Below are 16,504 nucleotides of genomic sequence, written 5' to 3' on the forward strand. Positions count from 1 at the left end.
CCATAAGAATTCGTTTCTCCCTATTTTCTCGAAATCAATGCATAATAATACACTTTAAACTGTGTCACTTTGTTTATCTCGGTTTTACATAACGATTGATATGTTTCTGATAATTTTGGGATATACTTTATTACCCATACAACCGCTTATGCAGGTCTATTGGCTAGCGCATGTCTTTCGTGCTCGTGGTGGAAAGTTCGATTTCCGGTGAGAGAACAATAATAATAATAATAATAATAATAATAATTTCAGAATCATTCAGTTTCGTTAATCATCCGTTTTCTTTAGCCTAAAAGGCATAACCGTGGAATGTTAAACTCCCGAAAAAATCCATTTAATTTATCATGCCCTGTATTGACTTTCGCCTTTCGTCTGGGAATAATGAAAAAGCTTGATTAATGTACAGTACACTTCATTTTCGGTTTCATTTGAATAGTGGCATGATTGCCGTATAGCTTGCGCATTTAAGTTTACAATGAAGTTGGTTACAAAGAAACTTGTTTCTTTTCGATTTTCTCAAGAAATACCCCTGAATATTTACATTCATCCATGTTGATTGAATAAGATTTATAAATTTTATATCGTCCCTCTCAGGACAAAAATGCGTATCTCATTTTCTTAACTTTTCCAGGAGACAATTTTAAACCTTTTCTCATTATTTATTCTATCATCTACTTGTAAAATTTATTTTGATATCCTTCGTGTCAGGTGTGTAAATTACGAGATCAAATTAAATTTTGACAGAAAGCGTTAAAATAAACTTATAACATCTTTAAACTTGTCTCCTAGAAAAGTTCGAAAAAAATTAGATACGCCCCTTTGTCTCGAGAGGGACAACATGTTTCAGCTTTGGTCATTTTTCCTTCCTGAAACAGTAATAATAGTGTAACATTTCAAGTATTTACAGTAGGATATTTTCATCAATAATAATTTTCCTTTACTTTTAAACGTACCAAATAGATAGGAGTCTTATAAATGGTTAATTTGAACCACTTCCCGTTTGATTAAAGGGTTAACGGAGGAAGTGGTTCCTACTTTTGGGACACTAAATCCATTGTAAAGAAGCGCTTCTTATTTTTATTATTATTATTATTATTATTATTATTATTATTATTATTATTATTATTATTATTTACTGTTTTCGCTCTGTGAAAATCAGTATTGATATCGAAAATAGTGGTAAATTTCAACTACTTCTGGTCTTAGTAAAATGTTGCTGATAGCCATGAAATGTTACGTTGAGACGCTGAATCTTTTGCAAACTATTGTTTCTCACTACCATTTTCTTTTTCTATAACGGCAAACGTTGAAACAGGAAAATGGCTAATTTGAACTACTTCCGTTTTGAATAGAAGATTAACAGAAGATGTTGTATCTATCCTTGGCGTTGAATTGATTGCAAGAAACCCTACTCGATATCTATGTCTCAGCATTTTTGCTCTGATACCAGTTGACAGCAGAACTGACGTAGCCATTCTATAAGACTCCTGACACTTATACTTACAATAGTTTGGAAGTTTAATTTGTTTAGTAATTATAGCAACGTACGCATGTTTCGATTATGAATATTTGAAATAGCACATTTACAACTTCTGTATACCAATAATTAGCTCAAACGAGAACATAAAAGCATTTTATTTTCATCTAGAATATGTATTATCGTCTCTTTTATATGAAATATATTTTAATACATAAAATCAAAGTAAATTTTATATGTCGTGAATAAAATAAATACCAAGTACGAAAAGGATATCATAAAAATGAGCCAATCAAATTTGTTCTTCCAACTTCCAACGAGTTTATTTGTTGGAGTTACGTAACAAAAACACGGTAATCCAATTTCAGTCACTAGATGGCAACTCCTGTATTTTCCATACTACGCGCAGTTTACAAAGTTTTTTTTGTCTTGTCTTCTTCACTATAAACTGAGGTACATCAGCCTTCAGGTATAATATGCTTCAAATGCGTTGTCTTGAATTACTTAAATGTAAAATTAATTACTTGTATAAGGGAATGTATAGAGGTTTACAAATGGCGGATGACGCCATTTACATTTTTGGTCGACTTTCTAGTCGAATTGCCTGTATTATATATTATATAATATGTAGTAAAGTAAGATTGTAAGTATTCAAAGTGATAATCAGGTATGTTAATTTGTCAAGATCGAATAAATAAATGGATAATCAAAATTGGGTGAAAATAATGGTCAAATTTGGGAAGGAGTTCCAGCGGGATTAAGAAAGTCAGATACCCAGATGATTGGGTGAAAAATTTGGAACAGTGGAAATTTAAAAGAATAAAGATTGTGTAAGTTATGCATGTGTATTTGTGCATGAATGTATGTGTATTTTAAATCTGACAGCAGTGGACAGTGTAAAATGTAGTATTTCCATAAAATCCCCTTCTTCTTTTAAACACCACACTAGGGGTTGCTAACACTATTACATTCACCGCTCAACTCCAACAAAGTTTCACTTTGATATAATATTTACTTTGATAAATTTTTTCACATGAAATTTATTTCAGCAACTAATTAGGAGCGGTATGTGCTCAATCTCGTGGCGGTTTCCTCTAAGTGCTTATTATTATCTTCTAACATATAATTATACCTAAACGGAATGATTTCATTTGATTTCTCTATTCAACCTTCATTGTTAAACGTTTAATTCTTAGTAAAAGCTATTTGTTACACATGTCAAATAACGAATGGTATGTCAATCATTAAATAATTTACTGTTACAATGAAGGAAAGAGACGATAAACACGGTAAACTTGCATGTATTTACATCGTTCACATCAACAAGCACAACCATCGTGAACATTTCAGATTGATAAATGAATTCCTGGTAAACGGCTGCCACAATAGTCAATCAATTTAAGTCTTCCAAGAGTTGCTTTATTAAAAACATTTCGCTTCCTCAACAATGTTCACGTATTAATTATTTTTCTCTTCTTTCTTCATGTACACTGTACCTTAATTGTAAGAGTAAACTCCTAGAGAAATACTACAAAATCGAACTTGCAAATGGCTGTGAAATCTAATGAAAACTATAGTGATCTCGGACTTCTGTTTCCTAGGGTTTTTACCTTTTCCAAAGAGAAAATTATGTTATCATAAAGCATTGCAGTAATCAACATTGTAGATCAGGAACGTTGAGCAATGCATAAAATAAAGACAATAGGTAATCAAGGTTAAATGACGGGGGCACTATTCCTTCCACACTAAAAGTAGGTCAGTAAATCATAAATACATTAACTTGAAAGACAGGATAAAAACATAACATACATTGAACATGCAGAAAATGATGAAATCAAAGTACTGAGTAGATTAAGAAATGGCGGTTAAAAGGTATAAACTAGGGATGGTCAATTCCAAAATTTTTACATTCCGGATTCCGAAATCGGAAAAATTCCCTGAATTCCTAAAATTCCGGATTTCGAAAAAATCCGGCATTCGGAAAAATTCCTGATTTCGGAAATATTCTGGATTTTTTCGAATTCCGGAATTTTTTAGAATTCCCGATTTTTTCCGAAATCCAGAAAGTGAAATTTACGGGAAAATCCGGATTCTGGAAAATTTTGGCCACTCCTAGTATAAACATCACAAAAATGAATATTTGTAACCACTAAATACAGTATAAACTTAAAATCAACATCTGAATAGAACAAAAAAGGCTTATCGACCATTTCATCTCCTAGAGCTGATGAAATTTCTCACCTCAAACGGAGGTGTAACCAGTGGTACTACTCTAATTTTTAACAACCGGTTCTCTCTCTCTACGATATATATAAGATAAGTAGCGACTTAAACAGTATCCTCATACAAGGTGCTGGACGAATTTATGTAACACTGCGAATATCTTGGAAACGAGTTATCCAAGATAGATTGTTGTCAAAAAATATTGGAAAGACCTTCATAAAGCAATGGATTGACAGCTGTTGATAATAGTGTTTCAGATACAAATAATCCTCACCATTTCACTCATATGATTCCAGTTCTCATTATTGATATCTGAGCATCATTCTTGATATCTCAAGTGTGTGTGTGTGTGTGTGTATAACAACCGGTTCTGCGAACTCAAAATATTTTAACAATCGGTTCTCGCGAACTGGCTGAATAGCACCACTGGGTGTAACCAATGGTTGGTAGTGAGATCATACGTTAATAAGGTACTCACAGACAAAACGACCTGTGGGGATCATAAACACAGGTGAGGTGCAATGCCTTGACATACTTTTAATACTCCATCGAAAATATACTCTATGCCTCATCTACGATCACTACCTGTACCCTCGCAGGTGGTTTTCGTATAGTTTTTGATTTTTTACCTTCGTCTCCATGATATGTGAAGGACGTAGCACATAAATTCGATATATATATACACTACTTCTTACCAAATGTAAATATTGCGTCATTAAACAACTTGCAGTGGCGACGGAACGCTATACTGCTCTTGCTATTGTTTGAGACGGTGGATTTTCACGTCACACCAAGAAACGCATTTTTGCATCGCATCGAAGGTAGAGTCTACGTTCTCCGATAATTAGGCCTACGTTCACCAATGTTGGAGGATCCACCAAGAGCAGTGGTGTTCGCTCTGTTGCTATTCAACACAGTATTAATCCCTTTCTTTGAGACATGGAAACCTTTTGTCATATATTATATACTTTTTGGATGTAACTATAATAAATATCGGAAAGGACATAAATATAGCTCTCCCAAAATGCCGTATAACCACTTATATACTGTTCCTCCCTTAGAATCACTACACAACACTTTCGAACTATCCACAATAACTTCTTAAGCATGTTTACGCGTGCAACTCGCATTGTCACCATAAGTCTGAAACAATTTTTCGTACTCGCGTGGGAATGCTGCTCAGTATTTGCAATTACGGATCACGTACAGCAAGCTGAATGAACTTATTTTCGCAAATCCTGCTTATGGCTGTAACATCGTGATAAACTCATTGATGTCTGCTGTGCCGTGGCGAAGGACTAGGTTTGTCATACATTCTGCACTGTCTCACAAATTTTCTACAAGACGTCATGATATCGGATACTCTTGGATCATTTTCTTGATCATATAAATTAAGCAGTCGATCATTAGCCATCGCTACGTTGCCAAAATACTATTATGCTCTTCTCCTTTGTACCTTAAATATCCTGAAGAGACCGTTTTCCAGAAGAGCAATGAGAGATTTTCGTCAATTATTGAGTAGACTCGATGTTCCACTGCTCCCTTGGGCTGCGCATCCCTCTGATCTCTCACCTATTGAACATATCTGGGTCCATATTAGTTGAACTCCCCATATATGGGAGAGAACCAGAACCAATTCTAACAGGTATCGCCTTTTTCTCTCTCTGGATTGGTATTGTTCATAACGATTTCTATGATATTGACCTTCTGTTCTCTCAACCTACCGATGCCTCCTAGCACTCACCATTTTAACTGTTAATCATGGTATATTTCTGTCTACCACACTTTCCATTGCTAACTCTTAGTTTTATTTTTATACCGTGTATCTTGTTATTTTTACTGGAAGGTGATATCATATGGAAATATTTACTCTAATACGATTAATAAGCATTCAAAGTACAGGTAAGTTCACATCAAAACAGAAGAGAAACTCAAAAATGAGTTACTCAATTAATCCAGATTCACCCTTTCTGCACCCTCTATCATTTGACATCTTCAGAAAAGCGCTGGAGTGGTCAGTATACATTCTACCCGGTCCAGGCGACACAGATTCAATCCTAGTGGACAAAGACCGTGTGCGTGGATTTTCTCGGGGTTCTCCCGTTTCCTTCCACTTTCTTCATTTCACCATTTTATTCCTTTCTCATCATCACCATCTCCTTTAGCCCAGCCGGCATAACCCTGGGACGTAAACCTTCACGATTTCATTTCATTTTTTAAACCCCAGTGGAACGTGGTTTATATCTCGTTCCGATACAATTAACCAATATATGACGGCGTTATTAGTTTCAGCGTTTTAGATACTCTGTGATGTAGCAGTGCTAGTAAATCAACAGAATTATTGTGAGAAGTATAACCCTACGGTATCAATCCGTACAGCATATGTTTGAGAATTCTCATTTTTTGTTGAAAATTGTTCTAATCATGAGTTTTTGATACTATATACTACATGGACTCTGTCCAACATGATTGATTAGAACCAAACTGTACTACTTAGTTATAGTTCGAAAATGACTTTTCACAATCTTTGTCTAATATATATAATATAATACCTCAATGGAAGAATACTGAACAGTGGTCAGAATACTGAACAGAATACTGGAAGAATACAACATTGTGAGTTATCAGTTGGGAGGAATTCTTCTTCTTGGAGTTACCTCACCTAATTTATACCAGTTAGACAATTTGAGTTTATGACTAAAAACATGTCCATGGGTTTTCTAGATGTTCTCTCATTTTTTAATTCCATTAATTCTTCCATTATCAACTATTTTAATTCATTAATTACTCTATTTTATTCTGGGTCACAAATATAAGACGTTAAGAATTTAATTTGATTTATGATTACATCATAATCAATATTAAGACAGTTACTTAATATGTCTCGCTCTATTACTTTGAAGATATTAAACGCAGTAATTAAATTATTTATCATAATATTGCTCATGATTTCTTAACAGGTTGACTGCCAAGGTGATTTGAGGGTACTGGTCCCAGGAGGCCATGCAATTTTTTCTTACCTCTGGTTCGATTATGGATAGTTATATCTCGTTTTTTGTCCAGATATTTTGTTTCTCCCGAAAATGTACCAAGCGGAACCGAGCACCATATGTTATGCTCATGGTCTCACAGTAATTTGTGACAATGAGCATCATATATGATGCTCAAGAACCTGAATAGATTAGTAATTTGTGATATCAAACATGAGCATCATCTATGGTGCTCATGGCCCCAGAGAGAAATAAGGTGAGCACCACATATGATGCTCATGGCCATTTACCAAAGTTCAGAAGTATCTATCTCTCCAAGCGCTTCGACACAACCACCTCGAATCGACCATTCTCTTACCAAAGTTACCAGTCTTCATCCTAAATTAAACCCAAATTTATCATTCTTCCTTATAATTTATAATTTTCTCCCTAAAAAGTATTCTGCCCCCAAAATTACGATTGTACCCCAATACGTACTTCCCTTCCCCTATATTTACCATTCTCGGGTTTGGTTGTATGATTTTCAATGAAAAATTATGTTCAACCTTAATATTTTTATGGAAATATTCTGTGGCTTAACATCTGTCTGAGGCACTTCTGCTAAAGATAGAGATAACCATAGTCAATTATTTTGAACGGCCTATGAAAGCCCACGCACTGTAAAGAGATAAAGATATAAAGATTTAATTGGTAAGTTTAGCTCATACAGGATTCGATAACATCCTGCTTCTGCCGCCTTAGCATCCAGTTTCTACAGATATCCATATTACTGACATTGGGTGAACCCTATAAAGGAGGGTCTGATGGCGTCGATATGCCATTACTACTACTACTTCTACTACTACTACTACTTAATAATAATAATAATAATAATAATAATAATAATAATAATAATAATAATAATAATAATAATAATAATAATACAAGTAGCTAAAACGCTATTGAACAGGTTGATAACGGAAAATCTTTTGTATTTGTATCTCTTGTAACCAGAGATGACTTCAGAAGATATTCTCGGAGCAAGATGTTACCAGGGTGAAAAGTACAGCCAAAATATTGAGTACCAGGGTGAAATTCATCACTGCTTGTGACTAATGGCAAATGGCAAGTGGGATTCTGTTACTCACTCATGTGAGCACAAAGAACAAAGCCTCTAATTGTTAAGTTACGCAATGTATAAAAGTTGCCAAATAATACGCAGATTAGTTAATTCTATAAAATTAGCTGTATAGAATACATTCTGTTAATCTTTACTTACGTAGCAGTATACCCATCTTTAATGTAATCCTTCAATTGCGATCATTTTCTCCTTTATTTTCTCTTTATTGCCTCTTCTATAATACCTTCTTTCCTTTTTGTTCCCTATACATTATTCAGAATAGAACTTCCTCTAAAACAGTATGAAATATTTACCATTTCTCATTTCTCTTTACAATAATAATAATATTGCTATAATTCTTTATTTTTTCGAAGTTTCGTACAACTAATTTTCTTCTATTTTCTTTTATAACAACTCTCGAACCATTTACATTTATTTTTCATAGTATTTGCGCAGCATCCATGTTCCTGTGGTATGAAGTACAATTCTACATACGAATGGGAATTTTCGCATTCAGAGACTTCTAAAATACGTTTCTCTTCTTCCAAAAGACTTCTCTAGTAGTTTCTATTCTGGCAATTGCACCTTTGTACTTCATATCAGTGGCCGGAAAGGAAAGAGGGTATATGAATTAATAATCAAATAGAGATCCATTCCTTCTCCCAGGATCTTATCGAGTAATTGCATTTCCTACATACTAAGAACTGCACATGCTCTGTCTCTATTTTAATTTAGCTCTATATCACGAACCCGTTCGTGGCTATATAGTTAGCGTACGAGCCTTTTGTATGGGAGACTTGGGTTCGACTGTCGACTAATGCTCAAGTGGTTTGGATCCCACACTATAAGCTAAAGGTCCACATCTCATACAGTTTAGGTTCTGGATGAAACACCAAATTACAAGTCAATCAATTAACAAAGGATTTATATAATTTTGTTTCAATTACAGTTTTTTTTTATCGTTTCTACGTTAAAAAAATCGATTCTGAAGACAGTAATGTAAAGATATTTCAAATTAAAGTTTCAAAGTTAGGAATCATAATTTCAGACTATTATATCTCATTCAAAGTGTATTCTATCATTTGTCACAATGAAAACTGTGGATTTTTTTTTGTGTCAGTTTCACCCTAATAAATGGCGTGTTTTTGAACCTGGTTTTGTTGGGCACAAATTACATACATTTTGACAACATAATAATTGAATTGCTTTCTGTTAAAAGGGCGTATGTACATTTTTCACAATTTGAACTTTTTTTTAAAAGAAATGAATACTTTAGAGATAGATGTAACAATTTGTGTTAAAAGGACGTGTATTTCTTGAAACGTGTTAAAAATACAAGGCATTTTTTTCTTTCATCATAAACCAAACCGTCTTGTAATAAAACAATTTTTGTCATTTTCCGACAACTTTGTTTTATTGCACATACGCCCTTTTAACAAAAAACGATTCCCTTATATTTGTAAAATTTTTCAGGACTACGCGTGAGGATTTACAATGAAGTATGCCATTTTGTTCAGCATAATAAGAACTGTTAATGGATACCACTGGTGCCGTTTCGTGTAAATTTGAGGGGACCATTCAGATATATGTGTGTTTATTTACCATATATTCAAGCGAAGAGCCAATCAAAGACACTGGAGGTCTAAACAATCGTTTTGGTGGCCCGGTTCCCGTCAGAATCGGCTCCCGTGATTAATGTTTAATTCTTGAACATTTTTCTTTCATTATACACTAATACTCTTGTAGAATTTGAGGGGCAGGGTGGCTCAGTGGTAGAGCTCTTACCTGAAGTGTATGGTGTCCCTGGTTTGATAACCGCCCAAGTAAGTGTGTAGTGGACAACATGGTGTTATTGGGCTTTCTCAGGGCACTCCCGTTTCCTCCCACATTCTCAGTCCACCAATTATTCCATCATCATTCACTAGTCTTATTCATCCGTCTTCTTTATCATAAAGGGCATAAGCGTGCGACGTTAAACGGAAAGATTTTATTTCATTTTCATTTCTTGTAGAACTTTTACGCCATATCCTTCACTACGTTATCATTGGTTTGGACTCTTTTTTTTTTTTTTTTTTTTCACCGAGACTATCTGTGTGTTTCTACAATTTAACGTTAGATCCGATCCTCATGATTTACCAGGAATAGCATGTACAACAAGAGTGATTTAATGTTGACACGGATTTATCGTCTTACTACGTCTTTTATCGAAATATTGATTCTATTATCCAGTTCTCTTGGAGACAAGATACTTTATTAGGAACATAGGCATAACTATAGGAGGGTCAGGCCCCCAAGAACACTGTTGTTCCTCTAGAATACCGTTTAACCACAGGTAAGATTCTTTCAATTCTGAGAGGATGGCGTAACTAGGGGGAGCAAACGGGGTTTGCGCCCCGGGCGCCGGATTGGGAGGGCGCGAAATTGGGCAAATATTTGATGGAGCATTTTTGTCTGGTTCTTCAGGGGGTGCTAAGACGAGTTGTTGACCCGGACGACAACTAGCATAGTTGCGTTGTTGTTCTCACGTCAGAAGTGAGAGACCGTGGTTTCGTAGCCAAATATCCTAGTTGCGGCAATGGGTGGGGAATGACTTATGCACTTTAAGTATCGATCTTGTGTAATGGTTTATTTACCAACCACTGGGTTCACTGGATTCAAGCTCTGTTTCTCTTTTGTAGCCCACTTTAATAGTATAACCTGACCTTCATAATCTCGAAGTTGTATAAGATCGTTTTCACTATTTCTTTCCAATTGACATGATGTAGTTCTAATTAGAGGCAACATCCCCATCAAATTCCTCTTTCAATTATATTTCTCTGTCATTTACTCCTTTAATTTTCTCTTTTTGATCCATGTGTGCAACTTTCTCGTTTGTAGTAGTGTTGCTGTTGTAATTACTTGTATATACTATGACAAATCTAATATCCTTATCCTTATCAAAATATTTATCCATTTTCTAACAACTTAAATGTAATTTTTCTATATTTACAAAGAATATATTTGCGATATTTAAGTACCGTTAGGTATTGATGTAACCGCTTATACAACGAGAAGTAAATTTCAGATTGACTGCCCACTCATTCAACCTTCCGAGAAATGAAAGAAAGGTAAATTAATGGGAAAAGATCTCAAACTGAATATACAGGAAACTTTTAACTGATAGAAAGGTAAATTAACAGGAAAAATATCTGAAATTGAGTACACAGAAAATGTTCTCTAGTCAATATGTTGCTAGGTAGCCTTCTAGTTGATCTTATATTTATTTGAACTTCAGGTCCCACAATTGTGCCTCTTAAGCTAAAAGAGGTGCTATCACTCTGACGCATGTTTTTACTACTATTCATTTACGGTTATTTTTATTGAATTTTCTTCTATTGTTACATAAGTTGACTTTTATGTAAATACGCCATGCTGCCATTGTTTTAAAAACCATATATTTCTCCCTATCTCAACTTCACAACTGTATTTCCATCTCATTTGGGTGATAATAAGTGTACATAATCTATTGAAATTCTGAAATTGTATTCATTATACAGTTTTGTTGAAAAAGACCCAGTCTCTTACTTTTTAAAAAGGAATTCTTATACGCCTGCAATCAGGAAATTTAGGCGCTTTAGCATAAAATAAAATATCATATTGTCGCAAAGGAGTTTCACAATTATTTGATTTAATTTTATGAAATAAAATTAAAATGAAATCGTTGATTGTTACCTTAAACCACATTATGCAGTTTAGGGTAAATGAGATGAATAATTAATGAAAGTGAATGATAATGAAATAATTGGTGGAATTAAAATGTGGCAGGAAACGGTAAATCTCCAAGATAACCCACAGACTCATTGTTGTTCTATACAAAGTTACATGTCCTGGGATTGAACCAAGGGTTCTTGCACTAGGTGTGAACACCCTACCACTGAGGTACCGTGCCCATAATTTTAATTTTACCTACAGATAAGAAAAGAGGACTTTCCACAAAAACCAGACAAAATCACAGAATTTTTGGGCAGGACTGTATTTTTTAATATATATATATATATATATATATATATATATATATATATATATATATATATATATATATATATATATATATATATATATTTCTGTATGCATTCTTAACATAACTAACACATAAATGCAATTGCTAGGGCCGGAACATTTTGACCAAACCTCATATATTGTCAGATTTTTTAAAAAAAGAAATATTTCCACAAATGTTTCTTAAACTATGTTCCTGTCTTGTAAAATTTACGACTTTTAAAAATAGTGTTCAGTTACTTAAACTCTTCTATGAATAGCTCACCCTGAAACGCAGACAATACTGTCTGCTTGTGAAGGAAGAGACTAATACAAATGCGGAATTCTAACACTTCTACCTTGATACATTTCAGTTTGTGTTAAGACTGCTAAACGTTCTTTTGATCATTTCTTTCTCGTTCCATGAAAATGTGAACAAAGAAAACTGACAAGAGAAAGATTTTATGCTGTTCAGCGGCGCAAATCTGTCTTCAACATTGGGGTGACGGGTAAGACCGTTCATATATATATATATATATATATATATATATATATATATATATATATATACAGGGCCGGATCCAAGGTTTTCTGACGAGAGGTGGACCAATAAATACCAGTACATTTGAATCAAATTTAAATGTTGTAAATGCCTATACACATCTGTGGTGTGTATGAGGAATAGACTTAAACTATTATAAACTTAAGAATTACTATTATTTTTGCAAAGCTCCGATTTCTTTTAAGCCCGAAACGGAAACATGACATTAAATTTTCCGAAAGTATTGTTATTTTCATTGCTAGCTTCTCACTTTAGATAGTGTATATTCACAACGAAGTTGGGTGCACTAATCCGATGCACCCCCTTAAATCCGGCCCTATATATATATATATATATATATATATATATATATATATATATATATATATATATATATATATATATATATATATATATACAGCGTGATTAAAAATGATGTGCACCATAAGGAAACATTCTATAAGTGATAATACTCTATGAACAATTAAATCTCTATAGAAATACTTTCAATATTATCCTCAAGTTTTGTTTGGAACGAGCATATATAACGATACTGGTTCTTAATGACATTAATATTGAGCCATTAAAATACACCAATTACCTTTTATTCACTTGATTTATTAAATATAATGGAGAAGAGTACATTTTACTACCACACAAATTTCTAATATGTCTGCTTAACTCACTCAATAATTCTATTTATTTTAGTTGTCATGACGATGACATCGAGATTTAGATTACACAAAAACATTTGAATAATCTTTTTATATATTAACATCATAACTATATTATTTCTTTTTTCTTTCTCTTCTTCTATTAGCAGAACCTGCCTAGTATATATCTATATTATAAAAGAGAACGTACAAATCCTTTGTTCCCTCATCACGCTAATACGGCTGAACCAATTTCTTTTATTTTTGGGGGGTTATTAGGATTTGGACCCTAGATGGTTTTTATCATATCACTTTAATTTTTAATTACCAGTGTCTTGAGATAATTGACCATTCAAGTGTCCATAACGTACAAATCCTTTGTTATTAGTTCATCATAGGTAAAAATAAACGTATTTATATGCAACCCGCATGACCGTGTCACTCGGCGGGTTAACATAAATGACAGGCGCTATAATGTTAACATTTACTGCAATTTGAAAGCGAAAAAGTAAAAATTATCTAAGTAACAAAGTTTATTGCGTTCCGGGGTGACCGCAGCGAAGCGGGGCGGGTTAACATAAATGACAGGCGATATAATGTTAACATTTACTGCAATCTTCTATGGTTTTTATCATATCACTTGAAAGCGAAAAAGTAAAAATTATCTAAGTAACAACGTTTATTGCGTTCCGGGGTGACCGCAGCGAAGCGGGGTGAACGCTGCTAGTTTAAAATATTTAAAACACATTATAGCGCAACATTACAAGTTAATAATTGTTACAAATAAAAATATACAACATACCCTTGTATATTATGGCGCTCGGACTTTTCTTTTATTTATTTCATTCAATAAAAGGAAAAGAACTCTGGACCGTTACCCTTAACATACTTTTTAAGTGCCCCTTGTATGTATAATAGATATTTCATATCATAATTCACAAATATTTCCTTATTTATACACAAAAAATATTATTAATAATTACATTCCTTTATAATTAATTCCATAGTCTACGATTACATGGCACATTTAAAAAATACGGTCAATATCCTAATTCAAGTCCATTATAGGCCATAAAGAGGTTAAATCATTAACTTTGGGCATGATAAATGAAGGTGTTAATATACATGTATTTTAGGCATTTGTAATTAAAAAAAAATGAAATGCACACAATTTCATTATTTTAAACAAAAAGTAATTACAGCATGAATATATGAATGAAAGTAGAAATTAAGACTGAATCCGTGATGACATTTAGAGTCAAAGTTCTTTGGAAAACATAAATTTGATTTTCATTACTCGTAATTCTTTCATAAAATGCTTGACATCAATTTTATATAACTGTCATTACTTTCACATGTTTACATAAAAAATATCTATTATTCTTTAACATTTATATTATTGGCATAAAATTCGAATAGAACGAGAACATAAAAGCAAGAATTATTTAAATACGAAGTCCTTATAGAAAACATGAATTATTAACTTCAATATATATTCTCGCATTACAAAAATGCTTTCAAATATACTCTATAACATGAAACACGAATAATGCGATTAATATTGCGTTTTGCAATCATAGGAAAACACATGAATAGTATAACATACAATATCGAACAATACACATAACATTAAGGCATTTGTTGACATAAATTGAGTACTTACTATTATAGATATAAACTCAAAGATTAAATAACATAAAGTAAAATACCTTAAACCAAATTACATACCCATAAAATACTTCATTTTTCTCCTTTGAAGACTAAGTTCCCTCTGTTTGTATCCCACAATCTTGAGCACTTTCTTGGTGGTTATGCACAGTTACAGCATTCGGATTTCTATTAGTGTAATTACTGTCACCTGTAAATCGATTTTGTGTAAACAGGCGATGATTATTGTTCCTATTGAAACTCCGATTACTATTTCTAAAATTCCAGTTTCCATTTCTGCGATTAGGTTGCGTCTGATTACCGGTAACATTGTGGCCATTTATTCTACTATTATAACAATACGAGCTAGAAGTATTTTCAGGTTGTATATTTAAGTTGCGAACAGGCGCATATTGTACATGGTTACGACCAGAATTACCTTGACCTCTATCCTGCCGTCTATTACCATTTTGCATTGCAGATTGACTTTCATAATTTTGAACAAGCATAGCCAAATGATTGAAATTGATACTCTGTGCAGACATTAATAACTGTTGTAACCTGAAAGGTAATAGAATTCGAATGGACGTAATGATTCGAGATTCTGGATGACTCGGATTTAACGATCTTAACTCGTTATATGTAGAAACCACAAATTCAGTAACGCTTCTATGTACCTTGGGATTGAATTGTTTCGTTCTCAGTAAAGCATCCCTATTCGCTATAATATAGTCATTTTCTTAATTGGAAAGTAAGGCGTTCTTAAAGTCGGAATACGTACGGACACTATTCCTAATGGCCTTGAACCAAGTTAGACATGGTGGCAATAATATATGGGGTAGTAACTTTAAAAATTGAGACTTGTCTACACCCATTAGTTCGCATTCGCCCTCAAATTTTTCCAGGAACCCCCTCGCTGGTATGTCTTCCGGTACACCACTAAATTTAGTAAAAGATTTTACATCATTGAACCGTAACGGTTTACCTGTATTGGCCTTCAAATACCTGTAGTGGTTACGTTTCTGATGGGATGACTGCCTCACTCTTGTTTCTCCTTCTGTACTATCGTCATTACAGCTCGAGGATTGATTATCTTCAAGAGTTGCTCTGGGATGACGTGTAGATTCCCAACCAATGGATGTGGGGTGTACAGCATTCATGTGCCCACCATCTTGCTCTGCATTTTCGTGAATACACTTTTCTTTAATGAAATTCACTTCATCTTGTAACTGCTTAATTTGGTTGGCGTGTTCATTTACAGCTGTCTATAGTATCTACCGAGTCTTCAACTTCGTTGAACCTCTGTACTATCTTGCCCATTTCTTCATCATAATGCTCGAACTTAACTGCAATTTGCTGATTCACTTGACTTAATTGCTGTTGTACTTGGTCCCATTTGCCATCGTTACATTGCTGCAATCGCTCTAACCTTTCGTCAAAATGTTGTGCTTGCTCCCTAATCTGTTGGTCTAACCTTTCAAATTGTTGATTCATTCTTTTGGTCTAATTTTTTAAACTGTTCAACACTTCGTTGAGCTTGGTCCTTAATTTGTTGTGATATTTCCCTTAATGCGTCAATCATATTCTCTGGAGAATTCATGTCACTATGTATAATTTGATTATTCGTGGCACTCATGATATTCCTATATATTATCTTGCCACTTTTCAAAATAGTGAGATTGATGTTAGGCTCGATGTTGATTGCTTTACTCTTCTTCTAAACGATACAACTTTTTCTCTCTCGGCGTTTCGGCACCAATTTATAACGATACTGGTTCTTAATGACATTAATATTGAGCCATTAAAATACACCAATTACCTTTTATTCACTTGATTTAATAAATATAATGGAGAAGT

The sequence above is a fragment of the Thermobia domestica genome, chromosome 3 (genome assembly GCF_964235325.1).
Source record: "Thermobia domestica chromosome 3, izTheDome1.hap1.1, whole genome shotgun sequence".
NCBI lineage: Eukaryota > Metazoa > Arthropoda > Insecta > Zygentoma > Lepismatidae > Thermobia > Thermobia domestica.